The 8,363-nt window shown below is 40.3% G+C and overlaps 1 pseudogene; it reads right to left on the bottom strand.

The window, feature by feature from the left end:
• The window catches only part of LOC109462704, a 65,738-nt pseudogene that overhangs the window by 46,075 nt on the left and 11,300 nt on the right, over positions 1-8,363 (bottom strand).

The following is an 8,363-nucleotide window of genomic DNA, read 5'->3' as shown; positions in this document are numbered from 1 at the left end:
TTTTGTACCTCCATGAGGTAGCTCCATGGAGGTAGCTCCATGGAGGAAATTAGTGCAGACCTGCGGCTGATTTTTGTACCTCCGTGGAGGTAGCTCCACGGCGGTAATTAGTGCAGACCTGCGGCAGATTTTTAAAATTTTCAATTTTTTTAGAATTTTCAAATTTCCTAAAATTTTCAATTTTTTTTTAAATTTCAAAATCATCGAAATTTTCAAAAATCTTTAACTTTCAAATTTTTAATCCTTTAATTTTTGAAATTTCTGTATTTTTAAATTTCTGTATCTTTTGAAATTTTTAATTTTTCTACCTCCATGGAGCTACCTCCATGGAGGCGATTAGTAAAATGCTTTGATATATATATGGCCTCCTTGATACCTCTTGAAAATATTCCTGTTCAGTGTCCAGTATTCTGACTTTGTTGAGTTCAGAAATTTGCATGGAGAAAAGCAAGGATTACTTGGAGAGTTGTTGCTTGCTGTGATAGTTTTGACATCATCAGTTTGTTTGAACCTTTATTTACGAAAAACCCAACTTATGTAACTTCTCCCCAAAGATAACAGCTATCAGTCTTGCAAAAATCATTACCGTAGTTTGTCTAGAATACAGGAAAACTCGACGTTCTATTGCGCTACCTAGAAAATCTGCCAAAGTGCTAATAAAAACTAATCATTTCTTCAATGGGATAAAACCTGATTTCATACAAAATTTCATGACAATCTATCCAAAGCCTCTTTAAGATATGCTGCTATTAACCACATACATGTATATATATGTATACAAACACAACTTTAAAAATATAACATCCTTGACGGTAATTAAGTTAATAATTATATGTTCTTACCTGCAAAATATCTTTTACACAGTCGTCTTGAACCGCTACACCTGAGTACTGATGTCTGGAGGAACACAGGTGAATCCTTGACAACTGTTTTCCCTTTCAGCAGGACAGGCAGGACTAAGGAATCCTGTTTTCCCTTTCAGCAGTACTGGACTATGGAATCCTGTTTTCCCTTTCAGAAGTACTGGACTATGGAATCCTGTTTTCCTTTCAGCACTACTGGACTATGGAATTCTGTTTTTCCTTTCAGGACTACTGGACTGTGGAATCCTGTTTTCCCTTCAATACTACTGGACTATGGATCCTGTTTTCCCTTTCAGCACTACTGGACTGAGGAATCCTGTTTTCTTTCAGCACTACTGGACTATGGAATCCTGTTCTCCTTTCAGCACTACTGGACTATGGATCCTGTTTTCCCTTTCAGCACTACTGGACTATGGAATCCTGTTTCCCTTTCAGAAGTACTGGACTATGGAATCCTGTTTTCCTTTCAGCACTACTGGACTGTGGAATCCTGTTTTCCTTTCAACACTACTGGACTATGGATCCTGTTTTCTTTTCAGCACTACTGGACTGTGTAATCCTGTTTTATTTCAGCACTACTGGACTATGGAATCCTGTTTCTCCCTTTCAGCACTACTGGACTATGGATCCTGTTTTCCCTTTCAGCACTACTGGACTAGGGAATCCTGTTTTCCTTTCAGCACTGCTGGACTATGGAATCCTGTTTTCCTTTCAGCACTGCTGGACTATGGAATCCTGTTTTCTTTTCAGCAGTACTGGACTATGGAATCCTGTTTTCCCTTTCAGCACTACTGGACTATGGAATCCTGTTTTCCCTTTCAGCACTACTGGACCAGGGAATCCTGATGCCCCTTTCAGTACTACTGGACTATGGAATCCTGTTTTCCTTTCAGCAATGCTAGACTATGCAATCCTGTAGAAAACGGAAAACAAAAAGATGTGATAAGAACTAGACGACAAAGCTTCCGTTTAGATAGTTGTGAATCACCCTCAACAGCCCCCCACCTCCCCTCAATGAATAGCGCCAGATGTAAATTCCTCCATGATAAAAACCGGATGTTTAGACGGAAAGACCATTGCGAGGCACAATTGGGGTTTACAAAATCTTCTATCTCGAAAGAACTTCCGAAATTCAACCCACAAATTACCTCTTCTCTATAACATTAAGTGTGCATTTATAGATAGACAATTTTACTATTTGTACAATATGGAAGCACTGTTGACTGTTGTGTTTGATTTCATTTCTTAAGGAGACGACATAACCCCTTCTAGACCTTCGCTGACATGTCAACAACATTGTCTCACGATCTTCTGCACTTTGGAGGGCAAACAAAACAAAACAAAACAAAACAAAGTTTGCGTAGTTGTGCTGCTCTCCATATACTCTAAAGTTGCTTCTGACAGAAACGTGTTTACATACAAGAAACCGCTACTTTTCGAGCAGTATAGAACATATACAAGCGGCACACACACACGTCGCTAGCGGCTAGCTGAGAGACTCAGACAGCGTAAAACAAACTTGTACGCGTTATTTGCCTGTCCCATCGATAACTGTGGAGTAGACAAGCTCTTGGTACTTACCTGAGTTGTATGTAGGATGAAATCCCGATGATCTGAACCGAACAAGGCTCGTAGAAAACTTAGAAAGACGACGAGAGACCCTCGATACTTTCTTCCACACCATGACACGTCTGGTGGACGGAAACACGGAGGTTAGCAGAATGAGCTCCACGGAGATGGAATTCATAATGAGGCGAAGCGGAGGAGGGTTCTTGTCATCCGCGGAGTTGGAATTCTTGTGGCAGTTTTTGAAACTTTGTTTAGAGATTTCTTTCGAGAAGAATCCATACATTACTCGTCTACTAAGTTCTAGCTTTTATGCTGTGTAGAGACAACCGTTCAGGGATTTACTTAGTGGCTTTCCATTGAAAGATCAATCGGAAGCCGAGGACGATATGCGAAAAAAAAATCAGGCCTGTACCATTTCCCAAGAAATGTATCAAGGTATAGGCTGTGGCCTGGTTTTAGGCCTGGGTAGTCCATGGTAGCTAGCGACAATACCGGGCGGCACACAGGCTGCCGAAGCTCCACGACTCAAGAACGCAGTTCATACGTACAGTGTCGATTCATAAGTTCCGCAAAAAGCCAGCCTGTGCCAGCCTGCCGTATACGTCGCTATGTACTGCTGCAAATTCGCAATACCAGCTTTGTATTCCTGTGGTTTAGTACCATTTTTATTTTTGGCCGGAATTTTTTTCATTCGCCCACGCGCACTAGTTTGGGGGTCTTCAGAGGATGTCAGCCATAAAATTCAGTCGGTGTGGCCTAAGTGTGTGTATTGTTGCTGTTTAGTTGTTTGATTCAAGCACCTGGCCTGTATTTACACATAAATAAAGGACAATGAAGAAAGATACAAAAACAACCCCACCTCGGCAGCGACAATGACTGCTACGCTTACATGGTGCACATTGTTCCAGTACTTTACTTTGTTGTTCCATGACGTAACAACGAACAAATAGTTCTATGACGTAACAAAGAACGTGGAACATGACAACCAGTTTTGTTTTGTGCCGTTCGAACGATGTCGCTGCAACGCCACGTTCTATCAGACACGGAAACATGGTTTTCCTCCTGCTCTACAAGCATCGGGAGGTTTATTTAAATTTCTAGTCAACTTGTATACACTAACATTCAAACTTTTAGTATCATAAGTGATATTGTGGACGAAGAGGGGCGTTCCGATCTTCATTATGGGTACGTTTCGTCTGGAGCAAGAGAAACATTCAACATACATCCTTTGTTTTAGTCGGAGAAAAGGCATCGGTCAGGTAGGAACTACAAACTTACTTTGGACTTTGATACTCTTAATTTCATTGAAATCTCTGATGATTCCACAGAGACTTGTGGTTGTAAACACCACTAGGTGTTTGCTTGTTTGTTTGTTTGTGTTTGTGTGTGTACGTATGTGTGCTTGAGTGTGTTTGTGTGTGCATTTGTGTTTGTATTTGTGTGTGCGTGAGTTGGTGTGTGTTAGTGTGTATGTGTGTTTTTGTGTGTGTGTGTGTTTGTGTAAAAGGCGTATGTCTGTTTGAGTGTGTGTGTGTTTGCGTGTGTGTGTTTGTGTACGTATGTGTGTTTGAGTGTGTGTTTGTGTGTGTTTGCGTGTGAGTGTGTGTTTGTGTGTGAGTGTGTGTATTTGTCTACTCTTGCCTGAGGCTTGTGTCTGGTAGCTTATACGACCAGTAGAAAAATAATCCAATGTTGCTTCTGGTGATCGTTTTTAATCATAAGTTGGGTTCCTTGGTCTTAGTTTGCTGTTTTACTTTATTTATATTATTGTTATCATACATCCATAGATGCAAGCATTATTTTTGTATTATTATATGTCCGTACAATTTTAATACACGAGTACGTTAGTTCCCAAAGCTCTTTGGTGTCTTTTTAAAACACTTTTCTCTCTCCGTAATGATTGTCCACATGGGAATTTTCTGTAATTATATATCATGATAAGATTTGACCGGTTATCAGCGAATTCAATGTTTGATTTCGAAGAGTCATGGTTGTTTTCTCTCTGACTCGCTTTCTTTGAATTTCTGCGGAATGGACAAGAAATCTAGACATCATCGTCGGTCTAGAAAATTAGGAAACCTACACTTCAATAGCAGCTGTATTATGCGTGGAAAAGAAGAGGAGAATTCCGATCTTCAATAGCAGCGGTGCTATGTATGGAGAAGAAGAGGAGTATTCCGATCTTCAATAGCAGCTGTGTTATGTGTGGAGAAGAAGAGGAGTATTCCGTCTTCAATAGCAGCTGTGTTATGTGTGGAGAAGAAGAGGAGTATTCCGATCTTCAATAGCAGCTGTGTTATGTGTGGAGAAGAAGAGGAGTATTCCGATCTTCAATAGCAGCTGTGTTATGTGTGGAGAAGAAGAGGAGTATTCCGATCTTCAATAGCCGCTGTGTTATGTGTGGAGAAGAAGAGGAGTATTCCTATCTTCAATAGCAGCTGTGTTATGTCTGGAGAAGAAGAGGAGTATTCCGATCTTCAAGAGCAGATGTGTTATGTGTGGAGACTGAGAAGAGGAGCATTCCGATATTCAATAGCAGCTGTGTTATGTGTGGAGAAGAAGAGGAGTATTCCGATCTTCAATATCAGCTGTGTTATGTGTGGAGAAGAAGAGGAGTATTCCGATCTTCAATAGCAGCTATGTTATGTGTGGAGAAGAAGAGGAGTATTCCGATCTTCAATAGCAGCTGTGTTATGTGTGGAGATGAAGAGGAGTATTCCGATCTTCAATAGCAGCTGTGTTATGCGTGGAGAAGAAGAGGAGTATTCCGATCTTCAATAGCGGCTGTGTTATGTGTTGAGAAAAAGAGGAGTATTCCGATCTTCAATAGCAGCTGTGTTATGTGTGGAGAAGAAGAGGAGTATTCCGACCTTCAATAGCAGCTGTGTTGTGTGGAGAAGAAGAGGAGTATTCTGATATTCAATATCAGCTGTGTTATGTGTGGAAAAGAAGAGGAGTATTCCGATCTTCAATAGCAGCTGTGTTATGTGTGGAGAAGAAGAGGAGTATTCCGATCTTCAATAGCAGCTGTGTTATGTGTGGAGAAGATGAGGAGTATTCCGATCTTCAATAGCAGCTGTGTTATGTGTGGAGAAGACGAGGAGTATTCCGATCTTCAATAGCAGCTGTGTTATGTGTGGAGAAGAAGAGGAGTATTCCGATCTTCAATAGCAGCTGTGTTATGTGTGGAGAAGAAGAGGAGTATTCCGATCTTCAATAGCAGCTGTGTTATGTGGAGTACGTAGATACATTACTTAAGACTATAAGAGTAAATACTAGGCGCTATAACAAGTACCTATTGGTTCTATTGCTACAAAATGTAACACAGTAGAATATCAGCAACAAACTTTTTTTCTATGCACTTACAACTACATGCACTACTAATTCTATCACCGCAACCATTATTCAGAAACAAGAAACAATAACATGTAGTATACTAAATAAACTGATTCTATAAATATCTAGGTTACCAGAATAAACAATAACATGCTACTATTGGATGGTATTCCATCTATAAAAACCACTATTTTCTTCTATAACAAAAGAACTTTAAACAAACGAATTGATGTTAGTTAGCTTGATATACTGTATTTTACATCCCCTATATCAGTTATGCTATGCTATGGAATGCTACAAACCAGATGTACCACATGCAGTATGACGTTCTAAAGAACAATACATTCTGTGAACGGCAGTTAAGCAAACTTTACACAAGGTTTTAAAGTTACTGTTTGAAGTACATCATGAAGAGCTAATACATGGACTTTCCTTTACCAGTTTTATAATACTACTGCCGAAAATTAACAAGATCTTATGTAAAACTCGCTCTGAATACTCAACTTGCTCATTGTGTTGTCCTATACAACACAAGAACTTTCTAGCATGTCCTCAATCCAAGTATTTCTTTGATTTTTTTTTATTTTGATTTCTTCTCTGGTTTCACATGATTCACCTTCTTGCACACAACAAATCGTCACTAATCGCACGGGTTATATGGGTCTCCTGCAATGACCCAGGTGACTTAACAGTCTGCTGCACTCCTCACACTTAGAGTTTCTTCTCTATGCTCACAACTCAATTCTGAAAACTGAGGTTTGTACTCCTCAGTCACACCTGTAGGGTTTCTCACAAGTGTGTCCGCATGTGTTTCCTCAGATTACATCGCACACTGAACTGTCTGCTGCACTCATCACATTTGTAGGGTTTCTCACCTGTGTGAGTCCGCATGTGGCTCTTCAGATTCCACAGCAGACTGAACTGCCTGCTGCACTCCTCACACCTGTAGGGTTTCTCCCCTGTGTGAGTCCGCATGTGAGAGTTTAGACAACCCCATTGACTGAACTGTCTGCTGCACTCTTCACATTTGTAGGGTTTCTCCCCTGTGTGAGTCCGCATATGTTTCTTCAGACTTTCCAGCTGACTGAATTGCTTGCCGCACTCGTCACACCTATAAGGTTTCTCACCTGTGTGAGTCCGCATGTGTGCCTTGAGAGTACACAGCTGACTGAACTGCCTGCTGCACTCCTCACACCTGTAGGGTTTCTCACCTGTGTGAGTCCGCATGTGTGTCTTGAGTTGACTCAGATGACTGAACTGCTTGCTGCACTCCTCACATCTGTACGTTTTTGTGGAAGCTCTCCCATCCGAACCTCTTTTGATGCCATCAGAGCCACTGCTGTTTGTTGCCATGGTAACAAAAGCTGTGTAGTCCTGGAGTATGAAGATGAACAACATTTAATTTCAACAGATTCTGTCTGCTCATAACTATCAGGACTAAGAAACCATTAAACAGTTCAGCAATTTATCATGAAAGTTCATCTGTGTAGGTAGTAATCATAGTAAAACGTTGAACTTGGTATAAGGATAAAATTTCCAGCGACCACTGTGGCCTTCATGAGGATAATTAATGAACAATCACTTTACAACGTGATCTCACGAGAGTTACAGTTACAAACACGTGATCCTATTCACACGAGACGTTACTAGCTGATAGGTGAAATGAGCAATTGATCAAAAGTGCCAGGGAGTTTATATCGTCCACCATCTCTATTAAGTGAAGGCTGAAGTGCTATAATATATATGGCCTCCTTAATGCCTCTTAAAAATAGTTATGTTCAATGTCCAGTATTCTGACTTTGTTGAGTTCAGAAATTTGCATAGAGAAAAGCAAGGAGGGTTGGTGCTTGATGAGTTGTTGCTTGCTGTGATAGTCTTGACACCATCATTTTGTTTGAACCTTTAGTTATGAAAAACTCAACTTATGTAACTTCTCCCCAAGCATAACAGCTATCAGTCATGCAAAAATCAGTACCGTAGCTTGTCTAGAATACAGGAAAATTCGACATTCTAATGCGAAGTGCTAATAAAAAACCAATCATTTCTTCCATGGGACAAAACCTAACTTCATACAAAATTTCATGACAATCCATCCAAAGCCTCTTTGATATATACTGTTAAACCACATACATCTACAAACACAACTTTAAAAATATAACATCCTTGACCTTAATTAAGTAAATAATTATATGTTCTTACCAGCAAAATATCTTTTGTACAGTCAAGTCTTGAACCGCTACACCTGAGTACTGATGTCTGGAAGAACACAGGTGAATCCTTGAGAACTGTTTCCCTTGCAGCAGGGCAGGCAGGACTATGTAATCCTGTTTTTCCCTTTCAGCAGTACTGGACTATGGAATCCTGTTTTCCCTTTCAGAAGTACTGGACTATGGAATCCTGTTTTCCCTTTCAGCAAGGCAGGCAGGACTATGGAATCCTGTTTTCCCTTTCAGCAGTACTGGACTATGGAATCCTGTTTTCCCTTTCAGAAGTACTGGACTATGGAATCCTGTTTTCCTTTCAGCACTACTGGACTATGGAATTCTGTTTTTCCTTTCAGGACTACTGGACTGTGGAATCCTGTTTTCCCTTCAA

Source organism: Branchiostoma belcheri, unplaced genomic scaffold (assembly GCF_001625305.1).
Source record: "Branchiostoma belcheri isolate BF01 breed outbred unplaced genomic scaffold, Haploidv18h27 scaffold12, whole genome shotgun sequence".
Lineage (NCBI taxonomy): Eukaryota > Metazoa > Chordata > Leptocardii > Amphioxiformes > Branchiostomatidae > Branchiostoma > Branchiostoma belcheri.
Note: the sequence above shows the minus strand (reverse complement) of the source record. Positions and strands in the feature narration are given on the sequence as shown.